The 27,150-nt window shown below is 56.2% G+C and overlaps 1 pseudogene; it reads right to left on the bottom strand.

Annotated features, from left to right (window-relative positions):
* Positions 1-19,734: 19,734 nt before the first annotated feature.
* On the bottom strand, positions 19,735-26,516 carry LOC105718249 (uncharacterized; annotated as a pseudogene).
* Positions 26,517-27,150: the final 634 nt, after the last annotated feature.

The raw sequence follows: 27,150 nt of genomic DNA, 5'->3' as shown, positions 1-27,150 counted from the left end.
ATCAACTCAAGGGCCTCCCAGCCTCTCCTCGGTGGCAGTGACTTGTTGACCCTTGAGGCTGCCTGGGAGCATTGAGCTCAGCCTCTGGCAACACTGGGTGGCAGTGGATACATGCTCAGCCCCAGCCATCCCTTACCCGCTTAGCAGACAGGCCCTCGGGGCTCCACCGGCAACCCCATGGCTTGTCCTGGCCCCACTGAGGGGTGTGCACACCCCTGAAAAGTGGTTCACTACGGCAACTCAGAAGCCAGGACTGTGGCTGGGGGTCGCCGTACCTTGAGACACTCCCTGGGTTATGAGAACCCCTCTCTGCGAGGTGCAGCCTGTAGGGCCTCCCCCTACGTGTTTCCCGTTTGCCTTCTGTGCAGTGCAGGACACTCCCTAATAACCTAGGGAGTGAACCACTTTGACTGAGCACGTATCCAGCTGCCACCCAGTGTTGCCAGAGGCTAAGCTCGATGCTCCCCGGCAGCCTTGTGGGTTTCACACTCAGAAGACCCGGGTTCAAACCTGGGTTCTGCCACTTACTAGGTATGGGGCCTGGAGTGCCTCCTTCCAGCTCTCAGAGTCCTCCTCTGCAATACTGGACATCACCCATCTCAGGGGCAGGGGACAGCTGGGTGACAATGCAGGGTGCACCCAACCACCTGACAAGCCTGTAGGAATGCAGGTTCTCCTCAGTGGGCCCTGTGTGGGACTTGCGAATCTGTATTTTTTTCTTTTCTTTTCTTTTCTTTTTTTTTTTTGAGATGGAGTCTTGCTCTGTTGCCCAGGCTGGAGTGCAGTGGGGTGATCTGGCTCACTGCAACCTCTGCCTCCTGGGTTCAAGTGATTTTCCTGCCTCAGCCTTCTCAGTAGCTGGGATTACAGGCAACTGCCACCATGCCCAGCTAATTTTTGTATTTTTAGTAGAGATGGGGTTTCACCATATTGGCTAGGCTGGTCTCGAACTCCTGACCTCAGGTGATCCGCCCACCTCGGCCTCTCAAAGTGCTGGGATTACAGGCTTGAGCTACCGTGCCTGGCCGGAATCTGCATTTCTAAATCGGATGACTGAGCAGTGCACAGGCAGAGGGCAAGCTATCCTGTGGCAAGTGCTCATTAAACCCATTTATGCTGGAGGCTGCAATTTTTTGAATTTCTGCCATTAGACTTTGGCGATGATCTTGAGCAGTAGGACATAAATACCTTCCACATGCTCAGCGTTCCAAAAATGGAACATTAGGAATAAATGGGTTTTGAGCGCCAGCGGAGCTACCTAGTCTTAGGCTACCACGGACAGCGCTCTGCTGTCGCCTCCACGACCCTCGGCCTTCACGCCGGTCTTCGCTGTAGACGTCGTCCCCCACGACCGCCTCGGCCATAGTGCGCCTCAAGGCCGGCCCAGGCCTGGTCACCGTGTGGCTGTGCAGGTCCACCACGTGGGCCGCGACCCCCGCAAGGCTTCCGGACCCCTGCGCCCACAGCGCCCTATGTACCGGGGCCGCCGCTCAGGCCAGTCTGCGGAGCATGGCGCAGGCAGCGCCCGGCTCCCCACCCCGGCGGAAGCTGCTGACTCTACTCCCCAGAAAGGGCGGTGGGTGCGGCCAGAATTCCTAGACCTGGGACGGCTGCCCTGGACCAGGGGTCCGGGAAGCTGGGTCCCCGGCACGCTGGGAGTTGTAGTTTATGCTGCCTCGCGGCGGGCATGCGCAAGCCTCTGCGAACGGCCCCGTGGCACGCTGGGAGTTGTAGTTTGCGCTGCCTCGCGGCAGACATGCGCAAGCCTCTGCGAACGGCCCCGTAGCACGCTGGGAGTTGTAGTTCGCGCGTTCTCGCGGAGGCGGGCATGCGCGAGGCTTTGCGAACGTCTCGTGGCACAGTGGGAGTTGTAGTTCACGCTGCGTCGAACAGTAGACTGTAAGGTTCTGTGCATTGAAGGGGAAACCGAGGCCAGGCGAGCTTTTTTTTATTGTTGTTGTTGTTGTTTTGAGACGGAGTCTTGCTCTGTCGCCAGGCTGGAGTGCAGTGGAGCGATCTCGGCTCACTGCAACCTCCATCTCTTGGGTTCAAGTGATTCTTCCGCCTCAGCCTCCAGAGTAGCTGGGACCACAGGCGCGTGCCACCATGCCTGGCTAATTTTTGTGTTTTTAGTAGAGTTGGGGTTTCACCTTGTTGGCCAGGATGATCTTGATCTCTTGACCTCGTGATCCGCCCGCCTTGGCCTTCCAAAGTGCTGGGATTACAGGCGTGAGCCACCGCGCCCGGCTGTTTTTTGTTTTTTGTTTTTTGTTTTTTTTTTGAGACGGTGTCTCGCTCTGTGGCCCAGGCTGGATTGCAGTGGTGCTATCTTGACTCATGGCAACCTCCACCTCACGAGTACAAGCAATTCTGTCTCAGCCTCCCGAGTAGTGGGAATACAGGCGCGCGCCACCAACCCCGGCTAATTTTTCTATTTTTAGTAGAGACTCAGTTTCACCGTATTGATCAGGCTGCTCTTGAACTCTTGACCTCAGGTGACCCATCTGCCTTGGCCTCCCAAAGTGCTGGGATTACAGGCGTGAGCCACCGCGCCTGGCCCCGGGTAAGCTTTTATAGCGAAGACGCTCATGTGGCACTTGCTGTGTGCCGGGGTCTGTCCCAGGCCCTTTGCAAATGTTAGCTCAGTGAAACTTCCCACCAACTCTAGGAGACAAGTGCTATTGCTATCCCCACCTTGCAGATGGGGAACGGGAGACGCAGGAGCTATTGGACAGCCGGAGGCCACGTGAGTAGGAATTGGTTGGGGTTGGGGCAGCTGTCTCCAGAGGCCATCCCGGAATCCGTGTCATGCTGCCCCTAAAACACAGCTTCCCACCATTTACCGTTTTCAGTATGGATTCGTTGAGCACCTGTGGTGTGCCATTCATTGTCCAGGTGCCAAGCAGGGTCCCAGCCTAACAGGAGACTGCTAAAAGGGTGCATGGAAAGCCCCTCCTCCATAGGCCCCTGCCCCTGGGCTGGCTGCCTTTATGGGGGCGGGGTGGTGCTGAAGTTCAAGCCCCTCATTTGCCAGCTATGTGGCCTTGGACAGGCCACATAGCCTCTTTGTGCCTCAGTTTCCTCCGAGTGGGCTGTGGTGAGGATTCAGTGACTTCATATGTGTTTGGTGCTCACCCAGTGCCTGGCTTGCCATAAGCCCAGGATGGTCACCACGCTGTGGGTGCTTTTTAATTTCTTAAGACAGAGTGTCACTCTGTCCCCCAAGCTGGAGTACAGTGGTGTGATTACAGCTCACTGCAGTCTTGACCTCCTGGGCTTGGGGGAACGTCCCGCCTCAGCCTCCCAAATAGTTGGGACTACAGGCTAGTGCTACTATGCCTGGCTAATTTTTCTGTATTTTTGGTATAGACGGGGTCTTGCTGCGTTGCCCAGGCTGGTCTCAAGCTCCTGAACTCAAGTGATTCTCCTTCTTCAGCCCCACAAAGTGCTGGGATTACAGGCGGGAGCCATGGCGACCTGCCCAGCTGTGGCTGTCATTGTCACTGTCATTACTGAGCCCCGCTTGGAACCCTGAGAGCCCCAGGGCTTTGGGGTGCGCTCTGACTCAGCCCAGACTGTGGGGTGCCCTTCCCTCACACAGGGAGCACAGGCGCCCATTGCCACTCCGCGGCTCCTCTATCTGAGGCCACAGCTGCTAGGCCAAGCATCTGGTGAGGGTGGCCCTTGGTGAGGAGGACACCCATCCTACTTCAGTCATGCCCAGGCCTCTACCACAGGCCAGCTCCGGGTTGGGCCTGGGGACTTAGGGCGAGCAGAGGTGGCCTGCCCTCTAGAGCTCAGGTCCCAGGAGTGGAGAACGAGATGCTGGCCGTGAGAAGATGGCAGTGAGGGAGCAGGGCAGGCTTCCTGGAGGAAGCAGTGATTAGGCTGAGCTTAGAAAATGGAGCCGACTTTGGACAGAGGGAATAGCAGGAGCTCGGCTAGGGGTAGAGAGGAGTTGTTGCATTTGCAGCCTTGAGGGCCAGCGTGGCTGGGGAAGTGAGTAGGGGTGGGGACGGAGCCCCAGAGCGACATCTGGGGCTGGGTGACCTCTCAGGGGCTCTCTGTCTCTCCTCCTTCAGCTGGGTGGGACTCATAAGTCCCCACAGGGTCTGTGGTGGTCCCAAGGACTCCCATCTGACGGACAGGCTTGCTGCTCCCCCTCCCCAGAGCCCTCTGGGCCTGTCCCACAATCTGCACCGAATTCCTGCCCTTAGAAAACAAGCCCCTTATCTCATTGTTTGGCTCCAGAACTTCTGCTGGGAAGTAGGGGGCGGGGAACGGAGGCCTCTGTGGGAAGGAAGGGAGGTGGATGGGCTGGCCAGGCAGGGGCTGGGAGCCGGGATAGCAGCTCTCAGGGGAGAAAGGGGACAGATGGACCCAAGCCCCTCCCAGCAATGGCAGAACCACAGAATGACCTCCTGTTTGCCGTCCACAAAGCCTGTCCTCTGCGGCTTCCCGTCATGCTCTGGCAGCCTTCAGTGGGAGGATGGGCAGGGAGGTTGGGGTCATAGAGACCTGAGGACCCTGCCCAGGAGGCGTCGCTGGTCACCCACAGGGCCTTTCTCCCTCCAAAGCAGAGCTGTCTCCCCAGATAGGTGGCCTCTCCCTGGGGGAACCTGAGGCAGAACAATGTTCTGCCAGGTCACCTGGGCCAGCCCACCTGGGCCAGCCCTGCCCTGTCCCAGTGGGGGCTGACGGTGTGGAGGAGCAGGAGGGGTGAGCTCTCATAGGGAAAGGTGCAGTGAGGCCTGTGGCGGGTGGACCCCTTGACCACCGCTTGGCCTCTGGGGGGTGGTGTGGGACCCTGCATGTGTGTGCACGCATGTGTGTACATGTATGTGTGTGTCTCTCTCTCTGTGTACATGTATGTGTGTGTCTCTGTGTGTACATGTATGTGTGCGCACGTCTGTGTATATGTATGTGTGCCTCTGTGTGCACACACATGTGTACATGTATGTGTGTGCGTGTGTACGTGTATGTGTGTCTCTGTGTGTGCACGTGTGTACATGTATATGTGTGTGCATGCATGTGTGTACATGTGTGTCTCTGTGCATGTGTGTGTGTATGTGTGTGTCTCGGTGTGCATGCACATGTGTACATGTATGTGTGTCTGTGTGTACATATATGTGTGTCTGTGTGCGCGCACGTTTGTACATGTATATGTGTGTGCATGCATGTGTGTACATGTGTGTACATGTGTGTGCACGTGTGTGTACATGTCTGTGTGTCTGTGTGTGCGTGCGTGTGTGTATATGTATGTGTGCACGTGTGTGTGTGTGTGTGTATGTGTAACCCTGACTGCAACTGAGACCTGAGTTATCTTGCTGTTAAGCTGGGGCAGGCCACAGTTCCCAGGCTGGGATGAGAAGCCCAAAGCTCCCTGTGAAGCCAGCTCTACTTGGCCCACCGCTGTCACAGCACTGACCTCTTCCCTCCCCCTCTCTGCAGTTCTCCTTGACATTCTCACCAGAAGGGTCACTGTCACTGGAGGTCATGGGGTCATCTCCTGCCCCAGTGCAGGCGGGCCCCGCCCCCACGCGCCAGCTGCTCCCTCCTCTTCTGAGCCCCCATTCTCCAGGACTGACCCCTGCAGCCCTCCCCTTCCCAAGCTTCTGAGCTCCTCCATCCGAGGGTGCAGTGGGGCCCGTTGGCGGGGCTTCCTCCCCGGCCTCTGTGGGATACAGCCCTTCTGCCTCCCAGACGCCTCCCGCCCCACACGCCGGCTTGCAACACTTCTGTTCCCGAATGTGCTGGCCTCTCTCTCACCCCAAGATGACTTCTGCACCTGCATTCTGCCTGGAAACCCCCCAACCACCGGCACCTGGTGCCTGAAGACCTTCTCAGTCTTAAGATCTTGGCTGAGACACCTCAATCTCCATGAAGCCCTCCTGGCCCAGCCCCGTGGAGGACGGAGGTGGTCCTCCTCCTGCGGTGCCTAGAGCACCTTTTCTTCCCACCGCCCACGGGTGGGTCACAGCTGCGTGTTTACTCCTCTGACGTCTCCCTGTGGCCAATGCTGTGCATGTGGGGCCCGGGCACCCTCGTTCTTTGGTGTGCGCTGGGCGCCTAGGCTGGCACCGGGCCCACGGGACTCAGTAAACACCAGCCAGATGACTGACGCGGGAGGGACATGTGGTTTACCATCCGCTGCCCCTGGGACCCCGGGCAGTGTGGGTGCATCGCATGAGACCCCTGTGCAGAAGCACACGGTGAGGGTTCCAGGAGAACAGGGGCTGGGCCGGCCTCGGGCTCTCGGAGTCAGGTCTGGGGGTCCTGAAGACAGCCCCTCCCCAGCCTTCTTGAGAGATTTGCGTCTCCCCTGAGCAGTGGGAGGCCGCTAGGCTGGCTGAAGGGGGGCTTGCGACACAAGCCCCAGGTGGGCTGCCTTTCATGGCGCCCCCGGCTCCCTGGCATCCGCCCAGGTGCAGGGCTGGGGTGTGGGCACACACTCTCACGCTGAGTTCAGTGTGCGGATTCCTGTAACGCTGGGCTGCTGGCAGGAAGTGCGCGCCGGGGAGGCTGCTGCTGGGAACCGGGGGCTGGGAGGCAGGAGATCGCAGCTGGAGATAGCAGCCCTGGGTCCTGGTAAACAGGTGGGGGGAAGGGGGGGAAACAAATGTCCTTTCCATCCCATCCTCTTGGCCCCGAGCCTGCAGGATCTATAGGGCCCTAGGCTGGCCTCAGCCCCGGAGCCTGGGAGCCAGAGGGAGCTGTTGGCACTGCCATCATCATTCCCAGTCTGGGGGGCCAGGTGGCAAGGGACAGGGTGCTGGGTCTGGGGGCCTGTCCGGGCCCACAGTGGGCATGCACTTTGCCCACGTGGGGGCCACTGGGTGTCAAGATCATGTGTGCTAGTGGGAGGGTGGGAGGGGAAAGAAGGGAGCTCCTCCAAGCCCCTGCACTCCCTCCCCGGCTGGGAGCCCCGCAGTGGGAAAGATGTCCCTCTCCAGGTTCACCTTCAGCACCATCTCGGGAAATCCAGAGTGAGGTGCCAGGAGGGTATGAGACTGGGCGAGTGAGGGGGGGCGTGGGGGCGGTTCCCCAGCCAGTGCAGAGCAGGCGGCTACAGAGCTGGGGAGACCCTGTGCATGACCCCAAGGGGCACCCGCGGGGTGTTCACCTGCACTCCATCAGCTCGCCGTGGCCAGGCAGGAGCTGTGCATGGCACATCCGCAGTGCCCAACACAATGGGCGCTCAAATACGCTTGCTTGTTTAAAAAAGTAAGAAATTTACCACTCATACAGAAATGTGCAGGAAGCTTATTTGTACAGTCTTACAAATAAATACATATAAAATAAACTCCCATGCCAAAGCCACTCAGATCAAGAAATTGACCATGGGCCGGGCACACTGGCTCACACCCTGTAATCCCAGCACTTTGGGAGGCTGAGGCAGGTGGATCACCTGAGATCAGGTGTTCGAGACCAGCCTGGCCAACATGGTGAAACCCCATCTCTACCAAAAATACAAAAAATTAGCCGGGCACGGTGGTGGGAGCTTGTAATCCCAGCTACTCAGGAGGCTGAGGCAGGAGACTTGCTTGAACCTAGGAGATAGAGGTTGCAGTGAGCTAAGATCGCACCACTGCACTTCACCCTGGTGACAGAGCAAGACTCCATCACAAAAAAAAAAAAAGAAATAGACCATGGCCAGGATTCCAGAAGCTTCCTTCCTATTCACAACCCCTTCCTCTGCAAAAGTTACTGCTGCCCTGACATCTTTCTGTCTTTCTTTCTCTTTCTCTCCTTCCTTCCTTCCTTCTTTCTTCTTCTCTCTCTCTCTCTCTCTATATATATATATGTATTTTTTTTTTTTTTTTTTTTTTTTTAGAGACAGAGTCTAGCTATGTTGCCAGGCTGGTTTCGAACTCCTGGACTCAAGTGGTCTTCCCACCTCTGCCTCCCAAAGCTCTAGGATTACAGACATGAGCCACGGGGCCTGGCCTGCCCTGACTTTTATGACCAGGACTTACTTTTCTTCATGATTTTGCCACCATGGGTGTATCCCCTGATAGCAGTTGAGTGTTGAGTGTGGCTGTGTGTGAACTTTGCGGCTTCTTTAGGCCGTACTGTTTGCGAGCGTCGCCCTCACCATGGCTGTCCTTTATTCTCTGCTGCCGGGCACTTTTCCACCGGGTTCCTAGAGCGGTTTATTTCTCCATTCTGCCTGTTTAGGGACATTCGGGTTTTTGTTTCCAGGCTGGCCGTGGGCAGTGGTGCTGGTGGGCGGTCTTATTCCCGTCTGCTGGGGCACAGGTGCCTGCTTCTGGAGGGCAGACGCCTAGCGGTGGGGGCCGCTGACTCTGGGGCCGCTCATCGACAGCTTTACTAGGTGGGCCAAAGCCTTTCCCAAAGTGCTGGGAATGCCCTCCTCCCACACTTGTCCACCTCAGGAACATTCGGCGTCATCAGACTTCTCGGTCTTAGCCGTCCTTGTGCTATGTGGCGTTATCTCCTCACATTGGCAATTTTAATCTGATCTTTCTCTTTTTTTTTATGGAGTCTCTTGCTCTGTCGCCCAGGCTGGAGCGTAGTGACGCGATCTTGGCTCATTGCAACCTCCGTCTCCTGGGTTCAAGCAATTATTGGCCTCCTGAGTAGCTGGGATTACAGGCGCCTGCCACCACGCCCGGCTAATTTTTGTATTTTTAGTAGAGATGAGGGTTTCACCATGTTGGCCAGGCTGGTCTTGAACTCCTGACCCCAGGTGATCTGCCTGCCTTCAGCCTCCCAAAGTGCTGGGATTATAAGTATGAGCCACTGTGCCGGCCTCTTTTTTTTTTTTTTTTTATTTTAAGAGACTGAGTCTTGCTCTGTCACCCAGGCTGCCGTGCAGTGATGCAATCACAGCTCATTGCAGCCTGAACTCCTGAGCTCAAGCAATCCGCCCGCCTCAGCCTCCCAAGGTGCTGGGATTCTAGGCCTGAGCCACTGCGCCCGGCCCTGCTTGTTCTAACTGCTGAAGGACAGCACTGTTTCTAATGTTTTAGCCATTTGGATTCCTCTTTGTGAAGAGCCCATTCGGTCTTTCGCACTGACTGGGGAGGCTGCTTTGTACGTGTAGCATACTGACCTTTGTGGGTTCTGTGTGTTGCAAATGTTTCGCCCCAGGGCCAGGCACGGTGGCTCACACCTGTAATCCCAGCACTTTGGGAGGCCGAGGAGGGCGGATCATGAGGTCAGGAGTCCGAGGCCAGTCTGGCCAACATAACGAAACCCTGTCTCTACTAAAAATACAAAAAATTAGCCAGGTGTGATGGTGTGTGCCTATAATCCCAGCTACTCAGGAGGCTGAGGCAGAAGAATCGCTTGAACCCGGGAGGCGGTGGTTGCAGTGAGCCAAGATTGTACCATTATACTCCAGCCTGGGCGACAGAGCGAGACTCTGTCTCAAAAAAAAAAAAAAAATTCACCCCCAGGCCAGGCGAGGTGGCTCTCACCTGTAATCCCAGCACTTTGGGAGGCCGAGGCAGGCTGATCACTTGAGGTCAGGAGTTCAAAACCAGCCTGGCCAACATGGCGAAAACTCCATCTCTAGTAAAAATACAAAAATTAGTCAGGCATGGTGGCACATGCCTGTAATCCCAGCTACTGGGGAGGATGAGGTAGGAGAATCGCTTGAACCCAGGAGGCGGAGGCTGCACTGAGCTGAGGTCACGCTACTGCACTCCAGCCTGGGCAACAGAGGGACTCTGTTTAAAAAAAAATACTTTCCCCTTGCTGTGGTTTGTCTTTTGTTCTTGTTGGTCTTTGAGGCAGGGTCTGACTCTCTCACTCAGGCTGGACCGCAGTGGTGTGATCACAGCTCACTGCAGCCTCTCCTGGGCTCAGGCAGTCGGTGGTGTGATCACAGCTCACTGCAGCCTCTCCTGGGCTCAGGCAGTCGGTGGTGTGATCACAGCTCACTGCAGCCTCTCCTGGGCTCAGGCAGTTGGTGGTGTGATCACAGCTCACTGCAGCGTCTCCTGGGCTCAAGCAGTTCTCTGGCCTCAATCTCCAGAGTAGCAGGGACATGCCACCATGCTCGGCTAACTTATTTTATTTTTTTGTAGACATGAGGTCTCACCATGTTGCCCAGGCTGGTCTCAAACTCTTGCCCTCAAGCAGTCCTCCCAACTTGGCCTCCCAAGGTGCTGGGATTACAGGCATGAACCACTGCAGCTGGCCGGCTTTTCTTTTGCTTTCTTTTTTTTTTTTTTTTTTTTGAGATGGAGTCACATCTGTCACCCAGGCTGGAGTGGAATGGTGCGATCTCGGCTCACTGCAACCTCCACCTCCTGGGTTCAAGTGATTCTCTGCCTCAGCCTCCTAAGTAGCTGAGATTACAGGTGCCTGCCACCACACGCAGCTAATTTTTGTATTTTTAGTAGAGACAGGGTTTTGCCATGTTGCCCAGGCTGGTCTTGAACGCCTGACCTCAAGTGATCCAACCACCTTGGCCTCCCAAAGTGCTGGGATTTCAGGCTTGAGCCACCACGCATAGCCCCCGCTTCTATCTTTAGAGAAGGGTGGAGGCTGTGGTGTGTGTGGACGGGGGAATAGAGACTTGGGGATTGGGCTGGGGGGACCCTCAGGAACCCCCCCCCCGCTGCCTTCCAGGTGCCCCCAGCTCAGGCTGAGACCAGGGCACCCCCTTGTGCCTTCTGCCCCACCTGCTCCCTCCTGGGCCCACCAGCCTGCAGCCACATGGGCTCCTGACAGCTGGGACGCTTGCTGGGGTCTGGCGTTATCTACTGCGGCAGCTTCCTCCTCCTTCCAGGAACTTGTCCTCCAACTTCGGGCGGCATCGAGGCCTCTCATCTCTCGGGTCTCATTTACTGGCATTGGCCTCTCGCTTCCTGTTACGAGGCCCGGACTGAGGCATGGGGTCAGCTCCGTGCGCAGAGCCTTGCCTGTTCCCGGGGCCTCTGTTCTGGCCCCTCGGCAGGGAGGACAGAGGGTCAGATGCCGGACATCAGGCACAGTGGCCATCTGGGGTGGGGCCAGCTCCACAGAGGCAGGGGACCCGGGGCTGAGCCAGCTACGGGTTCTGCTCTCTGGAGTCCAGGGTCCAGCATGCGGACCAGGTTTCTCCTCTGCCCTTCCTGGCTTGGCAGAGTGTCACGGAGGGAGGGTGGCCTTTCCTAGACTCCCCCGCGTCCCCTCCTCCCACTCCTGCAGCCACCAGGACCAGAGCCCTTGTGGGAAAGGACAGGGAAGGCTCAGGAGTTGGGGCACAGACAAGATCCCGGCTTTTCTTTTTCTTTTTTAGACGGAGTCACGCTCTGTCGCCCAGGCTGGAGTGTGGTGGTGTGATCTCGGCTCACTGCAACCTCCACCTCCCCCTGGAGATGTGGAATACCCAGGGCTTGCCCACTTTCTCCACACTGAGGAGTGATGGCATCTCCGGCCACCAGGGCGTGAGCAAGAGTGGCCGCCCGGCCCCCGCCGAGGGTCTGCAGCCAGGGCCAGGCAGAGCCCTCCTTGTTGAGGAGCAGTACGTGCAGTAAGGGCTGTGTGTGCCGACCACCTGCTGTGCGCCCCGCAGTCAGTCGCTCATCCCAGAGACGGATTCAAACCCAGGTCACCCAGCCCGTGGAAACAGCATTCATTCTCCTGCATCGTGAAGGAAGCTTTGTCTTCTACAAAGCCCAGCCCTTCTGCTATCTGGTCCTCAGCCAGCCTGCTCTGTCCCTGTGCTACAAGCGAGACCAATTCCTCTCCCAGGGTGGCCCTGCAGAGGATGGGAGACGACCCCTGTGGAGGCACCCCAGGCACGCTTCCCTGGCTGTTTTGAAGAAGAGCTGAGACAGGCCAGGCACTGTGGCTCACACCTGTAATCCCAGCACTTTGGGAGGCAGAGGCGGGCTGATCACTTGAGGTCAGGAGTTCGAGAACAGTCTGGCCAACATAGTGAAACCCCGTCTCTACTAAAAATGCAAATATTAGCCAGGCATGGTGGCAGATACCTGTAATCCCAGCTACTCAGGAGGCTGAGGCAGGAGAATCGCTCGAACCCCGGAGGTGGAGGTTGCAGTGAGCTGAGATCGCGCCACTGCACTCCAGTCTGGGCGACAAAGAGCGAGACTCCGTCTCAAAAAAACCCAAAACAGCTGGGATCAGGAAAAGTATGGTATTCATAGTGAGAGAGTTCGAGGAGGGAGTGGGAGGGGGTCTTTGGTACGAAGGAAGTTTGGAACTTGAGGCTGGGGAAGGGGTCAGAGGGGAGGGGCTCCATCGTAGCTGGGAGTGAGGGCTGGCCCGATGACACTGGCCTCAACAATGGGATATACAGGATGACCCACTGGAGCGGGGAGGAGAATTTTATACTTAGCATTTCAAGCTCGTTCTTTTTAAATGCCTATCTTACGTGAATGTTTTACAACGCAAGTAATGTATTCACGCAGTCGTGGACACTTGCAATCTGAAGATAATTATCATATATCATTTTTATTGGTAAGGGTGCACGATCAAAATAGTATGGAGGTTTGAAGGTTACGTTCTCCTAGGTCTTATTGTTTCTTTAATTAATTTTTATTTATTTTTTTATTTTGTAGAGACAGGGTCTTGCTTTGTAGCCCAAGCTAACGCTCATGGCAGCTTCGAACCCTGGGCTCAAGAGGTCCTCCCACCTCAGCCTCTAGGGCAGGCGGGACTGTAGGCACGTGTACTGCGTCTGGCTCTAGGTCTTATAATTTCTGTCCTTGGCTACTCACCTGCTGATCCCAAGGTCTAGGATGGCGGGATGAAGGAAGGTCCCACATCTGGGGACTGCAGGACTGGCTGCAGGTCCCCAAATGTGGGAAGGGATAGCTTAATGGGTAGCGCAGGTGGGCTGAAGGCTGAGAGGTGGTGTGGGCACAGATGGGGACCGGGCCTCCCTCTGCTAAGTGCTTGTCCCCACCGGAAGCAGAGGCGAGCTCCTGGCTGGGCTCACTGTTTCCTTTTGTTTTGTTTTGTTGTCTGAGATGGAGTTTCTCTCTTGTCACCCAGGCTGGAGTGCAGTGGTGCGATCTCGGCTCACTGCAACCTCTGCCTCCCGGGTTCAAGCAATTCTCCTCCCTCAGCCTCCAGAGTAGCTGGGATTACAGGCGTGCACCACCACGTTCAGCTGATTTTTGTATTTTTAGTAGACACGAGGTTTCGCCATGTTGGCCAGGCTGGTCTCAAACTCCCGACCTCAGGTAATCCGCCCGCTTTGGCCTCCCAAAGTGCTGGATTACAGGCGTGAGCCACCTCGCCCGGCTGCAAGCCCTCTGATTAGAAACCCAAGACTCTTTTCCCGGGAACAAGAGGACAACTGGCACCTGCTGAGGCATGCCCACTTGCCCACCTGCCCTGGGATCCCTGGGCGGAGCGTCATCTCTGGAGAGCCTAATTCCACAAGCAAATATCTGTCATGCTCCTGCCAGGACCCAGGACAGGAGCAGAGGTGGTGTGTGCTGCCACACGTTCCTGGTCTGGCGGGTGATTGACATGGATGAGACGCCAGCAGTCCTGAGAGACAGGTGCCTTCCTGGAGCCCTTGGTGAGTGGAGGTGAGTTTCCGTCGAGGAAGGAGGGTTCAGGAAGATAACCCCAAGGTCCTCAATCCACCCACCAGTCAGTGGACGGCAAATGTAACCCATGGGCACTGATTAGGTCTGTCAGCCCCTGGGTGCTGGGGTCAGCGTCCTTCGTCTTCTGCTAAGGGAGAGGACCTTGAATGGACCGCTGGGACCACGATCCCATTTCGCTGGGGAGGAGACAGATCAGGCAGGAAGAGGACCTTGCTGATAAGCAGTAAAGCCAGGATTGGAGCCCACGCTGCTCAGGTCTCTGCCTCCCTCTAGGACCCACCCTGGCTGTGTGCACGGCAGGGCCCCCAGGCACTGTCCAGCCTCCTCCTCTTCTGCACTTGGAAGAATTCCAGCTGTTTTTCAGCCTCTCTCTTCCTCCAGGAAGCCTTGCGTGATAGCTCTACCCCTCCGCCAAGACACATGCCCTCTTCTCCCTTTTTCCTTGGCTCCTGGCTTATCACAGAGTTGCCTTTGTCATGGGTCGCTTGCCAGCGTCCCTCACCGGGCTGCAGGCTCCAGGAGGGCAAGGCCCGTCTTTCATTCTCAGGATCCCTAGCAGGGGGCTTAGGACATAACGGGCATTCGGGAAATGACTGAAGAAACGTGGATGAGAACACGGATGGCGGCAGGTGGAGAGGCTCTTGCTTCTGAAGGTGAGAAGTGAACCTAGAGAGAAGACCAGGAGTGATGCACACTGAAGGGGGGTTGGGGTGGGGAGTTGTGGGGAGGCCTCTAGGGGACAGCTTCCGGGAGGGCATGGAGCGTGGTGTGAGCAGCAGCCCTGTCCGACCTCCTGGGACGGCCCCAGGGGACAGAGGACCTCGAAAGCCAGGCGGAGGGATGGCATCAGATACTGACATCCATAGGGAACCCTGGCAGGTCCTTGAGCAGGGGCATGGCAGGGCAAGCCTTCCTTTAGCCCAGGGCAAGCCTGTGCCAGCCCATCCTGGCCTCTTTTGGAATGACAGCAGTGATATAGGGTTTATGATGACGCTATAAAATGATGTCTGAAAAGTTGCCTAGAATATATTTTGTTACAAATTTGAAATAAAACGAATTTGATGTTAAAAAAAGGGGCAGCTACTCCCTCTGGGAGTTCTAGCATGTCTGCCGTCAGCCAGAGCTCAGGACTCACACTCCTGGAACCTGGAGTTGGGGGTTTAATCTTTATTCAGTAAATGGCTTATTGGGAACCCACAGAGGGCTAGAGCCTGCCTGGTGTTGGGGACCCTGCCGAGGGGCTTGGCCTCTGTGGCGTGTCAGGGCCACTCCATGGGGGGCTGGCATCCCCATCCTACCCTGGGCTCAGCGCCCCTGCCACACTGCCCCTGCCCACTCTGGAAGCCAGGCACCCTGGTGCTGCGGGAGACAGTGGCTTGGGGAGGACCCCTGGCTGGTCCCCCCAGAAGACAGCGTCTGTGGGGTGGGCCTCCAGTGGGGTGGGGTGAGCCTCCGCAGCCCTGCCGGGCCCCACACAGGCGGCTGTTCCCGGAACGGGGGTTTGAATGTTTCCTTTTGTTGGCGAATATGCATGTGGCCTTAATTATTTATACGCAGCACTCATCTCCCCCAAATGTTTTATTGGGACTCGGCAGATCCGAGTGTGCAGGCAGCGGTGTGGGGGCAGGGCAGGGATATTATGGGAGCACGAGGAGGCCCCAGAAGTTGGGGTGTGCCCCAAATCAGCTGGACGACCCAGAGGAAGGAAAGACCCTGGTGAACAATGGTCAGGTTGACTCTTTCAGGCCCTGCCCCGAGTTGCAAAATTGCACCTGGGTGTTCAGGCCTACTGCCCCTTTCCGGGATCTGGCCTGCGCCAAAATCCCCCTGCCCTACAGGGCCCCGGTGGGCTGGAGGGAGGGTGGGGAGCCACATCTCCCAGCAGCAACCCAGGACTTATGAAGGGCCACTGCCCTTTTCGGGTGGGGGTGACAAGGCGCAACCAGCGTGACCTTGGAATTTGTCACCCACTACCCTCGAGTCACCTGACCTCAGTGGGTGTCCCCCAACCCCGGAAGTAGGTTTATCCGGCCCATTTTTGTTTTATTTATTTTATTTTTATTTTTTTGAGACAGAGTCGCTCTCTATTGCCCAGGCTGGAGTGCAGTGGTGCAATCTCGGCTCACTGCAACCTCCACCTTCTGGGCTCAAGCAATTCTCCTGCCTCGGCCTCCCAAGTATCTCTGGGACTACAGGCATGCATCACCATGCCTGGCTAGTTGTTTTTTTTTTTTTTTTTTTTTTGTATTTTTAGTAGAGACGGGGTTTCACCATATTGACCAGGCTGGTCTCGAACTCCTGACCTTGTGATCTGCCTGCCTCGGTCTCCCAGAGTGCTGGGATTACAGGCGTGAGCCACCACACCCAACTCTGGCCTAGTTTTAGGTGAGGAAACCAGGGTGGGAGGAGTCACAGATCTGAGGAACTCCAGCGGAGCAGGGAGGTGCCCAGGTGGGTTTGTTGGCAGGCGGGTGAGGGGGGCAGTCTTTCTTTTGGGGCAGCATCCCAAGAGAAAAGAACAAAGGCAGGGGGCGTGGCTCCCCTTACATCCCCCTCCGCTTGTTCCCTCCTCCCCCCACCCCGCCGTCCCTGCTGGGCCAGAGCCTTTTGGGCAGTGCCACTGGAGATTCCTGGAAGTGCCTTCGGGACACACACACGCACACACACACATGCACACCCTCCGGGGCCCTCCTGGCCCCCCACCCTGCGCCTCCCCGGTTTGCAGGAGGGTTTTAAGGCCAGTCTGGAGCCCTGCAGGACCCGGGAGGAAGCTGAGCCTGGAGGGCCTGGGAGCCGGCTGTGTCTGCTCTCAGGTGCCCCTCGTTCCTTGGCCAATCTCCCATCCCGTGCACCCTGCACTCAGTAGGCCCTCTGGGGCCGGGGTTGAATCAGCTGTGGGGCCTCAGCAGGGCATCGCAGAGGGTCCCAATGGGAGGTTTGGCCCGGGGCACTGTCAATGGCGTGGGACGATGGGCAGGGTTGATCCCAGCCACCAAGAAGTCTTCCCGGGCAGACAGCAGGCAGGGGCATTGGGATTTGGAGGTGCCCCCGGGAGCCTCCTGTCCCTTTGGGGCCACCTCCCCTTACCCTGATTTCCCTTGCAGGGAAGGGTGTGTGGGTTTGTGGTGGGGTGGGGAGGACTTCCTAGAATTTGTCGCTTTGATTGGAATCTTCCCTATTGGGGCTTGGCCAGGGTGAGCTCCTGCCCACCCCACCCACCCCCCAGCGCCGGAATCCCGGGCTCCCTCCGTTGGGTGGTGCTGGGGTGGGGGAGATTCATTTATGGCATCCCCTGAATTCACCCCAGGCTTTGAAGTTAGGCTCTCTCCAGATGAAAAGCTCTTCCAAGAGGGAGATTCCCTGGAGCTCCTGATCCTCCGCCTGGCAATCCGTGCTTCGATTAACAGCTCGGGTGCAGGGGGCACTTGAGTGGGGGGCGGGGTGGCTGAGTCAGGGGCCCAGCCCTGGGGAGATGTTACCGGAGGGAGGCTGGGGTGGGAGGTGGGGAGGTTGGTAATTCCAGATTGGGGAGGGTCTCCGTAGCTCTCGGAGCAGGTGAGGACCCCTGAGAGGCAGCTGTGGGGTCCCCCAGGGCCTGCTGGGCCCCCTTGGGCCCCTGGCAGAATGGGTTCCCACTAGCCAACCTGTTCCCACAGCCAGAAGTTGCCATGGTGACCCCCTCCCACCTTCAGCTACAGCTTTTCCAGTAAAACCACTGCAGAAATCCATACTTCCCGACAGGCACGCCCGGCCCCCTGCCCCCCACTCTGCGCGGTCTTGTAGGCTCCGGGAGTTAACCCTGCACATGCCGGCGTCTCTTGTTTGGGGGAGACGGGAGTGAGAGCCGGCAGTGTGGGCCCCCGGCCGGAGAGGATAGGGTGGACGGGGGGCAAGGCCAGCGGCCCTGTCCCTGAAGGCCCCAGCAAGTGACTTGAGCAAGTCCAGGAAGTTGAAGCATAGCAGGGAAGCTAGCTCTGACCTAGGGGCCCCCTTGGCGTAGAGGAGGCCTGGCTGGGGCCCACAGCGCAGCTCCCCTTAGAACCTGAGGGCTGCTGGGGCTTCAACCCTTCTAGAGTCACTCCTGTCGCAGTCACAGGGACACGGACCCTTCCTGGCCTGGCTAGAGCTGCTGTCCTGTTAACCGCTCCGCTCTTCCTCTGCTCCCCTCCCAGAGCAAACCTTTTTCTTGGAGGCAGAGAGGGCTCAGCCCCAGGTCCCTGTGGCCCTGCTGCCAGCATGTGGTGACCCCAAAGCCACTGTGCACCTGGATCCCGGCTTCGCGTCCACAGGTCTCCCCTGGGGGGCTGTTGGACCCCAGAAGTCGCTGCCTGCTCAGAGTCTCCGTGTCCTCCCCCTGAGAAGCGGGGATAATGATCTGGGCAGCTTCTGAGCTCAGGGAAGAGGATCCCCCTAGAAGGTTCTGCCCTGCTGCCTCTGCCAGGTGGAGGGGCCCTTGGGGACACCCGAAGCTTCAGGGGCCCAGGGGGCTCCGTTCTGTTCTGTGGCCCAGGCCCAGCCTCACTTCTGCAGCAAGAGCCGAGCAAGGAGATGCTCTAATTGTTCTCCCTGTAGCCCAGGATGAATAATTGAGAGGTCTTTGAAGAGAATTAATTAGCCAGCTTATTGACTGTAAGCGATTTGCTGCAGATGATAAAGGGAGGATGGAAGCCCACGTGGGGCCCGCTGGCCGGCTGGGGCCGCACCGGACATTTAATTCACACCCACGGTTGCTCAGCATGACCAGGGGCTCAGCCTCTGCCTAGGACCTGCTCTCTCCTGCTCAGGTGGAAGCGGGGGGGGGGGCGCTGAGTCCCACCTTGGCACCCTGCTGTTGGTTCTGACCTGACTTCTGGTATGGGGCGGCAGCACCCCTTAGCCTCAACTCTGTTCCCTCTGTCTTCTAAGAGGCAAGATGGGGACCCCTCCAGGAGCGGGGGTGGGGCGTGACTCACTCTTGGGGGCAGTTCTCCTGCAGGAGACTCTGGTCCTGGGTCAGGCTCTGGGCTCCTTCAGTCCAGCCCACCCCACCGCCTGAGCCCCAGCCCCTTTTCGGGAACTAGGGAGTGACAGGAAAAGACAAAAGCGTTCTTGCCTGCAGGCAGCAGGGTGTCAGATGTGTCAACGTCCCTGGTGAGGCTGAGGAGGGCCGTTCTCATGGAATGGACAGGGCTGGGGCGCTTGGCAGGAAGTGCTGGATCACTAGCCCCGGTTACCAGTAATTAATAGTGGTAGTAAACATTCCTCCAGCAGGCCCTGTGCTAAGCTCACTGCATGCAGTAACTCCTGCAGACCCTGGGAAGGCAGGGGGTGGGCTTGTTCCCCAGCTGGGTCTGCAGAGCCTCAGGGCAGAACCTGGCACAGATAAAGGTTTGTTGATTGAATGAATGAGTGAATGAATGAAATCAGCATCAGGAAACTGAGTGGCAAAGCTAGACTCACACACCAGTTTGGGTTTTTTTGTTTGTTTTTTTGAGATGAAATCTCTCTCTGTCACCCAGGCTGGAGTGCAGTGGCTCAATCTCTGTTCACTGCAACCTCCACCTCCCAGGTTCAAGCAATTCTCCTGCCTCAGCCTCCCGAGTAGCTGGGATTACAGGTGTGTGCCACCACACCTAGCTGATTTTTGTATTTTTAGTAGAGATGGGGTTTCACCATGTTGGCCAGGCTGGTCTTGAACTCCTGACCTCAGGTGATTCACCCGCTGTAGCAGTAGCGGCCTCGGGAAACGGATCTCTTGAACACCAAATAAAGGAGGGAAGAGTTTATTCAGCCGGGAGACCAGGCAGTAATTTGTTGAAAGCCCAGCTCATTTAATAAAGGAAGGTTCTGCCTTTATATAGGCTTATACTTTAGATGTTACACGTGGAAGAATCTTAGGTTTATAGCTTCAGGAATCACATATGAAAGGTTCTGGTTTACAGTTTAGGACTCACATGTGAAAAGGTCTCTGGTTTGATCTTGTTTTAAGTAAAAATAGTGTCTTCCAGAGAGTCTCCCCAAGACCAAGCGTGTTATTTTCAAGAAGGAGATTCAGGAGGCGCCAGCTGGCCTGCTCTCTCTTCTATTGAGCTGCACAGTAGATGACAGAGCGGGACGGAATCCCAGATGCCTGGGTCTCCTTCCTCACCACCTTGGCCTCCTAAAGTGCTGGGATTACAGGCGTGAGCCACCGGGCCCAGCCTCACAACCATTTTTAACCTGGCTCAAGGATCCATGCTCTGATGCGTCTTCCAGTCCCAGGGAACATCAACATGGAAGATGTGGCAAGAGGCAAACAGCTATCGAGGGCTTGGGCTGCCGGGGGGATGAGCAGGAGGTGGGTGCCCTGAGAGCAGGCCCAGAGGTCAGCCCTGCCTCTGCAGCTGCTGGAGCACCGGTGAAGAGAGATGGCAGGTGCCAGCAAGCGTGTTGCAACTGTGGGGGACACGGGCTGTGCAGGGGGTACCTGGGTGGAGCTGGTTGGAGACCATTGCTCTTGGTCCAGATCAGGCATGACAAGGCCTGGGCCGAGACCCCTGAAGTGGGGCCAGGAGAGGCTATGACAGCTCTGAGATATGTGGAGGGGAAGGACAATGGAACCTGGTGACCTGTGGACCTGGGGAATGGGGGTCAGGAGTTGAGATGACCCCAGATGTCACCCGAGGTGAGTATGTGTATCTGCAAATGAGGGAGAGGTCAGGAAACAGGGAGCTGGCCCTTCCCCCGGGGCCGACGATGCCCTGTGCTGTCATCCTTCCATACTCACCCTTACCTGCTGCTGCTCGCTCACTCAGGGAAGCTGCCTTACAGGGGCCTATCAGTGGGCTCCCCCGTCCCCGGCCTCTGCGGAGCCCACCAGTGGGAGGCACCTGCAGAAGATGGGGTGGGGGACAGTGCAGCTGGGGGCATGGGTGTTCCTTCCCCGGATGCCTTCCTCCCAGCCCTCTCCATTCTTCTCTGTCCTGGGCTGGGATTGGTGGGGGGTATTCCGCATGCCTTTCCCAGCACTCCAGCTGTCCTAGAGTCGGCTGGGACAACCCTCCAGCCGCCCTGTGAGCTGGGGTTGTTTGCCTCACTGGCTTTCTGTCCTCAGCTGACTTAGCTGGGATGTCAACAACTCCATGTCAGAGGTAAGACTCAGCCCGCGCCTGCCAGACGCCACACTGCTGCAGACACCTGTGGCCTCATCTGAGACCTCTTCCTGGACTCTGGGCACTGCTCCTTCCCACCCTCTGCCTGGAGACAGTGGAAGCTGAGGGTCATTTCTCCTAACAGCGTTTGCTTGGCTCCAGAAATCAGACCTGGAGTGAGGAAGAGAAGCCGGTCTCCCTCCAGGTGGCTGAAGCGAGGCACGTGGCCTGGGAGCAGCGGGCAGCTGCACTGGTGCCCTTCAGACAGCAGGAGTTGGCTCTTGTCGGAAGATGAGATGCCAAGATGAGATGCCATGTTCAAAAGTAATTTAGGGCCAGCCACAGTGGCTCATGCCTGTAATCTCAGCATTTTGGGAGGCCGAGGTAGGTGCATCACGTGAGGCCAGGAGTTCGAGACCAGCCTGACCAACATGGGGAAACCTTGTCTCTACTTAAAAATACAAAAAAAAAAAAAAAAAAAATAGCAGGAGTGGTGGTACATGCCTGTAATCCCAGCTACTCAGGAGGCTGAGGCAGAAGAATCACTTGAATCTGGGAGGCAGAAGTTGCAGTGAGCTGAGATCACACCATTGCACTTCAGCCTAGTCAACAAGAGCAAAATTCTATCTCAGAAAAAAAGAAGAGTAATTTCGGATTGTTCCCAAGGGTTGTGGCAGAGCCAGACAGCACTGTGTCACAGCACACAGTGGGTGTCCAGCCTTGACACCCTATGCAGGCCGTTCTGTGCTAACCCTTATACCCACTCAATTCCTTTTCTGCCTAGGTTACCAGAGTGCCACTGTCAATCACAATACTGACTAGCAGCTTCTCTTGGGTTTCATGAGAAACTCCCTGTATCAGTTAGTGATTGCCATAATCAGGCTGTATAACAAGCAGCCCCACGATCCTGGTGGCATTCAACAATAGGCATTTGTTTTTTTGCTCGCATCTCTGTGAGTCTGTTGGGGTTCACCAGACCCAGGCTTGGATCAGCTGGCTGGCATCTGGGCTGTGCACTGGGTCCAGGTTCGCTTCAGTATCTCTTATCAACCTCGGCCCAGCGGGCTCCCTGAGGTGTGTTCCTTCCGGGGCGGCTTCAGCAGCACAGGAGAGCAACTTCACCATGCAAGCAGGCTTCCTCACTCCATATCCCGGCATCCCACTGATCAAACCAAGTCCCATGGCTGTGCCCCAAGTCACGGACACAGACGCATAACCCTACGACAGGGAGTGAAGAAGCAGGACTGGCCATTCCATCCTCCCTTGATTTGTTTTTAGTTTTTATTATTAAAAAAAATTTTTTTTTGAGGCAGAGTCTTGTTCTGTCGTCCAGGCTGGCTAAAGTGCAGTGGTGCAAGTTCAGCTCGCTGCAGTCTCCACCTCTGGGGTTCAAGCAATTCTCTTGCTTCAGCCCCCCCATCCCCCCCTCACCCCCCGCCGAGTAGCTGGGACTACAGGCTCTCACCACCATGTCCGGCTAATTTTGTATTTTTAGTAGAGATGGGGTTTCGTCATGTTGGCCAGGCTGGTCTCAAACTCCTGACCTCAGGTGATCCACCCACCTCAGCCTCCTAAAGTGCTGGGATTACAGGTGTGAGCCACTGTGCCTGGCCCATAAAAATATTTTTTAAAAATTGGCAGAAAGGTGTAATGAATCCTCATAGAACATCACCCAGATTCCACAATTACTATTTTCTCATATTTGTCTAACCTGTTTTTTTCCTTGATAAAGTGTATTTTTTAAACTTTTTTGCCCATCTGTAAAATAAATGAATAATTTATGTATATCAATACAGATATATAAATATATGCACACATAACAAAATTTACCACTCTCACCATTTTCAAGTGTACAGTTCAGTGGCGTTAATTGCTCACCATTGCTGTGCAATCACTCTCCAGCTCCTGAACGTTCTAATCTTCCCAAATTGAAATTGTCCCCATTAATTCACACGAGCTCCTCATTCCCCCGGACCCCAGCCCCGGGCAAGCGACATTCTATCTTCTGTCTCTATAAACCTGACCAGTGATCTCACACGAGTGGAATCACACGGTATGTGTCTTTGTGTGACTGGCTGATTTCACTTAGCATGACGTCTTCAAGGTTGATCCATGTCATAGCACGGGTCAGAATTCCCTTCCTTTTTTCAGGCTGAATAATATTCCACTGTATGGATGGACCACGTTTTGTTTATTCATGCGTCCACGGACACTATTGCGAATGAATAATGCTGCTATGAATGCGGGTGAACATATGTCTCTTTGAGTCCCTGCTTTTAATTCTTTTGGGGATAGACCCAGGAGTGGAAGTGCTGGGTTATACACTAACTGTATGTTTAACTTTTTGAGGATCCCACCACACTGTTTTCCACAGCAACGGTACCATTTTCCATGCCCACCAAAACTGAGTGCGCAGGGCCGGGCGCGGTGGCTCACACCTGTGATCCAGCACTTTGGGAGGCTGAGGTGGGCAGATCACAAGGTCAGTAGTTCAAGACCAGCCTGGCCAACATAGTGAAACTCGTCTCTACTAAAAATACAAAACTTAGCCGGGCCATGGTGGCACATGCCTGTAATCCCAGCTACTCAGGAGGCTGAGGCACAAGAATCGCTTGAACCCGGGAGGTGGAGGTTGTGGTGAGCCGAGATCCCGCCATTGCACTGCAGCCTGGGCCACAGAGTGAGACTCCGTCTCAAAAAGAAAAGAAATGGAGTGCACAGGATTCCAGTTCCTCCACGTCTTCGCCAACACTCGTTATTTTCTGTTGTTCTTTTAAAAAATCGTAGGCGTCCTACTGGGTGTCAAGTGGTGTCTCTTGTGGTTTTATTTTGCATTTCGGTCTCCATTTGACTTAAGCTGGTTTGAGACGAGTTTCTGTTTCTTGTAACTGGCGCTAGTTGAGGTAGGCTTAGCAGCTGCAGCACAGCAGCAGACGATGGCAGCTGTGGCTCGTGGAGTTTATTTCTCCTTCTGTAACAGCCCAGGGCGGTTGCACCGGGTCTGCGCAGCCGTACTCCCTTAGGGGACCCAGGCAAGTGCCCTCAATGTGGAGTTTCTGAGCTCGCTCTGCCGGCTGCCACCTGAGCCCCCAGGTGGGAGGATGGAGCACCTGCCACCTACCAGGATTGACAGGCCAGGGCGGAGCTTTCCCCTTGAATTCCATCAGGGGTATTTATTTATCTTTTTTTTTTTTTTTTTCCTGAGTCTTACTCTGTCGCCCAGGCTGGAATGCAGTGGTACGATCTCGGCTCACGGTAACCTCTGCCTCCCTGGTTCAAGCAATTCTCCTACCTCAGCCTCCTACGTAGCTGGGATTACAGGTGTGTGCCACCACGCCTGACTAATTTTTGTAATTTTAGAAGAGATGGGTTTCGCCATGTTGGTCATGCTGGTCTGAACTCCTGACCTCAAGTGATCTGCCCGCCTTGGCTCCCAAAGTGTTGGAATTACGGGCGTGAGCCACCATACCCGGCCCATCAGGGGAATTTAATCCCAGGGTCACACCTACTGCAGGAGGGGCACCCACACTCTCCCCTGCTTTCAGAGGAGAGAATGGATTTGGGTGGGCGGCCAGCAGTCCCCAGCACACATGAGTTCCTCCGCCAGCTGCATCCATCACACTCTTCCAGTCCTTCCTGTGCCACAGACACAGAAATCCCCAGTGGGAAGGGAAGAGCTACTGGGAGGACTCGTGCCCAGCCTGCTAATGTGATGGGATGGACCCTCAGTGAGTGGAGTCTTCAGTCACATGCTTGGAGGAAGGTCCTTGAGGGGCCACTGCGGGACCCCCAGGCTGCCATCACCCCAGCACCAGGGTCACCAAGTTGAATGGTAGTCCCCAAAATGATGTCTTTAAGTCCTAAAGCCTGGGACCTGTCGATGAGACCTTATTTGGAAAAAGGCTCTTTGCAGATGGAATTAACTTAAGGCTCTCCAGGTGAGATCATCGTGGATTATCAGGACTGTAAAGCCAATGGCAAGTGTGCTTAGAAGAGACAGAAGAAGAGACGCAGGTGAGAAGACCCCGTGAAAATGGGAGTGATGCGGCCACAAGCCAAGGAACACCTGGAGCCCCCAGAACGGGAAGACGCTAGGATAGATCCCCCCGCCCCGAGCCTTTGATGGCCGTCTGAGTTGAGCAGGTATCAGGGCAGGGCCCTGCAGACGCCTCGATCTTGGACTTACTGGCCTCCGGGAAGGAGGAAATTTCTGTTGCTCTAAATCCCCCTGCCTCCATTTGATGGTTTGTTCCGGCAGCCCCAGGAAACTCAGACCCCAGGGCACCTGGATGATCTCCGACCGGCACAGTGGCCCAACCTGAAATTCACCGCTGCTGTCTGTGCCTGGAGTCGGACCCATGGTCTGACTGCCCTAGTGACTTGGCACATGAAGGGCCTCCAAGAAGACAGGTTGGGCAGTTGGGTATGGTGGCTTACATCTGTAACTGCAGCACTTTGGGAGGCTGAGGTGGAGGAATCGCTTGAGCTGCTCCAGACCAGCCTGAGCAACAGGGTAAAATCCCATCTCTACCAAAAATACAAAAAATTAGCTGGGTGTGGTCGTGCATGCCTGTAGTCCCAGCTACTTGGGAGGTTGAGGCAGGAGGATCACTTGAACCCAGAAGGCAGAGGTTGCAGTGAGCCAAGATTGCACCACTGCACTCCAGCCTGGGCAACATAGTGAGAGCCCACCTCAAAACAGAAAGACAGGTTGCAAACTGTGGATGCTCAGGATTATTCCTGGGTGCTGCGTCAGGGTGTGGGTGGTGCCAGGACCCCTGCCCTACCCGTAAGGAGGGCGTTGGGTGTTTTCATCTCTCTTTGGCATGTTTGTCATTGGTGGAGATCTCCTGCCCACTGTCTACACAGCATTCCCCGGGTGTAGACAGCACTCGGTTGGGAGGAAGAAGGCCTCTGACAATCATAGAGCTCCAGGTGACCTCCTGTCAATCAAGGAGGTGGCTCTCTGGCTCAGAAGGCTGCCAAGACCATGTCAGCAGCTGGCAGAGTGACAACTCCCAGCCCTTGCAAGCTGGCAGGCCCTCAGGCACTGGACTGCTTTGGGGCACCATCCATTTCACCCCAGTTCCTGCCTCGGAGCTTGGAGGGACCTGGCTCTTCTGTCTTGCTAGCCCCCTGGTGTCTGGGTGCCTGGCCCCACTCTGGCCACCCATTTCCTCGGCCCTGTGACCTTTATCTTCCGCAGGCTCCTGGACTGAGACAGAACACATCTCCTTTCTCTGGGAAAATCATGTCCCCAGGGGCCCTGCAGTGGGCGGCCTGGAGTTGAGCTAGAGGCTTCCTTGGGTAGAATGAACAGGTCCCTGGCTGGACCCACCGGCTGCTGACGAGACAGCAGGTACCCCGGGTGCCACCCCTTATTTCCACAAATATTCACGAAGTACCGTTTAGTGTTGGGCCCGTTCTGGGGATCAGGGACACAGAGTGAGCAAACCAGAGGCCAGGTCCTCCAGAGTTCGGATTCTAGGGAGGAGGCGGTGTCTGGCAACAGACAAATGGATGGGACACAGTATCCTGGGGAGAATTACAGGATTCGTGTCCAGAGCCACTGGAACAAATGACCACAACCTAATGGCCTGGCGAGGACACATTTATCACGGAAGGGTTCTGGAGGTCAGAAGTCCGACAGGGTCTCTCTCACTGCCCCGAAGTCCAGGTGTCGGCCAGGCTGATTCCTTCTGGCAGCTCTGGGGGGGCGTCTTCCTTGCCGTTGCTGGTCTCGAGGTGGCCAAGCTCCTTGGCCGATGGCCTCTCCCTGTGGCTTCCAGGCCTCTTCCAGCCGCCGCCCCCCGACCCCTGCTTCCCCTGTCTCCCCTTTGCCACCGGCTTTCCTGTCTTCCTCCATCCTCCTGTGATCACACTGCGCCCAAGGGACAGTCCAGGACCATCTCCCATCAAGCTCCTCAGCCTTCGTCACCACTGCGTGGTCCCTTTGGCCATGGAAGGTGAGTTTCAGGGGCCTTTATTCTACGAACCACAGTTATATGGAGAAACTCCAGGTAGGAAAGGAGTGGGCTGGGAAGGGAGACTTCCTGGAGGAGGTGACATCTGAGTTAAGCAGTTAAGCAGGTGTCAGGGGGAGGGCAACCCAGGAGGAGGGTGAGGCCTTACTGGGAGGGAGCCGAGGGAGTGAGGGGGCCCGCAACCCCACAGGGAGTTTCTATGCCTCCCTGTCTCCCCTCTTTCTCCTTCCTGCTCTCATTCCCCTCCCTTCCTTCCTCCGCCCCTCCTCCCTTGCTTCCTTCCTGACTCCCTTCCTTCCTTTCTTCTTCCCTGTCTCTCTTCCTCCCTCCCTCCTTCTTTTTGTTTTTTTCCCTTCAGTTGATATTTCTTGTTTTTTTTCTTTTTTGAGACAGAGTCTTGTTTTTTCGCCCAGGCTGGAGTGCAAAGGCGAGATCTCGGCTCACTGCAACTTCCTCCTCCCAGGTTCAAGCGATTCTCCTGCCTCAGCCTCCTGAGTAGTTGGGATTACAGGTGCC

The sequence above is a fragment of the Aotus nancymaae genome, unplaced genomic scaffold, assembly GCF_030222135.1.
Source record: "Aotus nancymaae isolate 86718 unplaced genomic scaffold, 86718_ANA_hifiasm-v0.15.2.pri h1tg000089l, whole genome shotgun sequence".
Classification (NCBI taxonomy): Eukaryota; Metazoa; Chordata; class Mammalia; order Primates; family Aotidae; genus Aotus; species Aotus nancymaae.
This window is presented reverse-complemented; position numbering and strand designations above follow the sequence as displayed.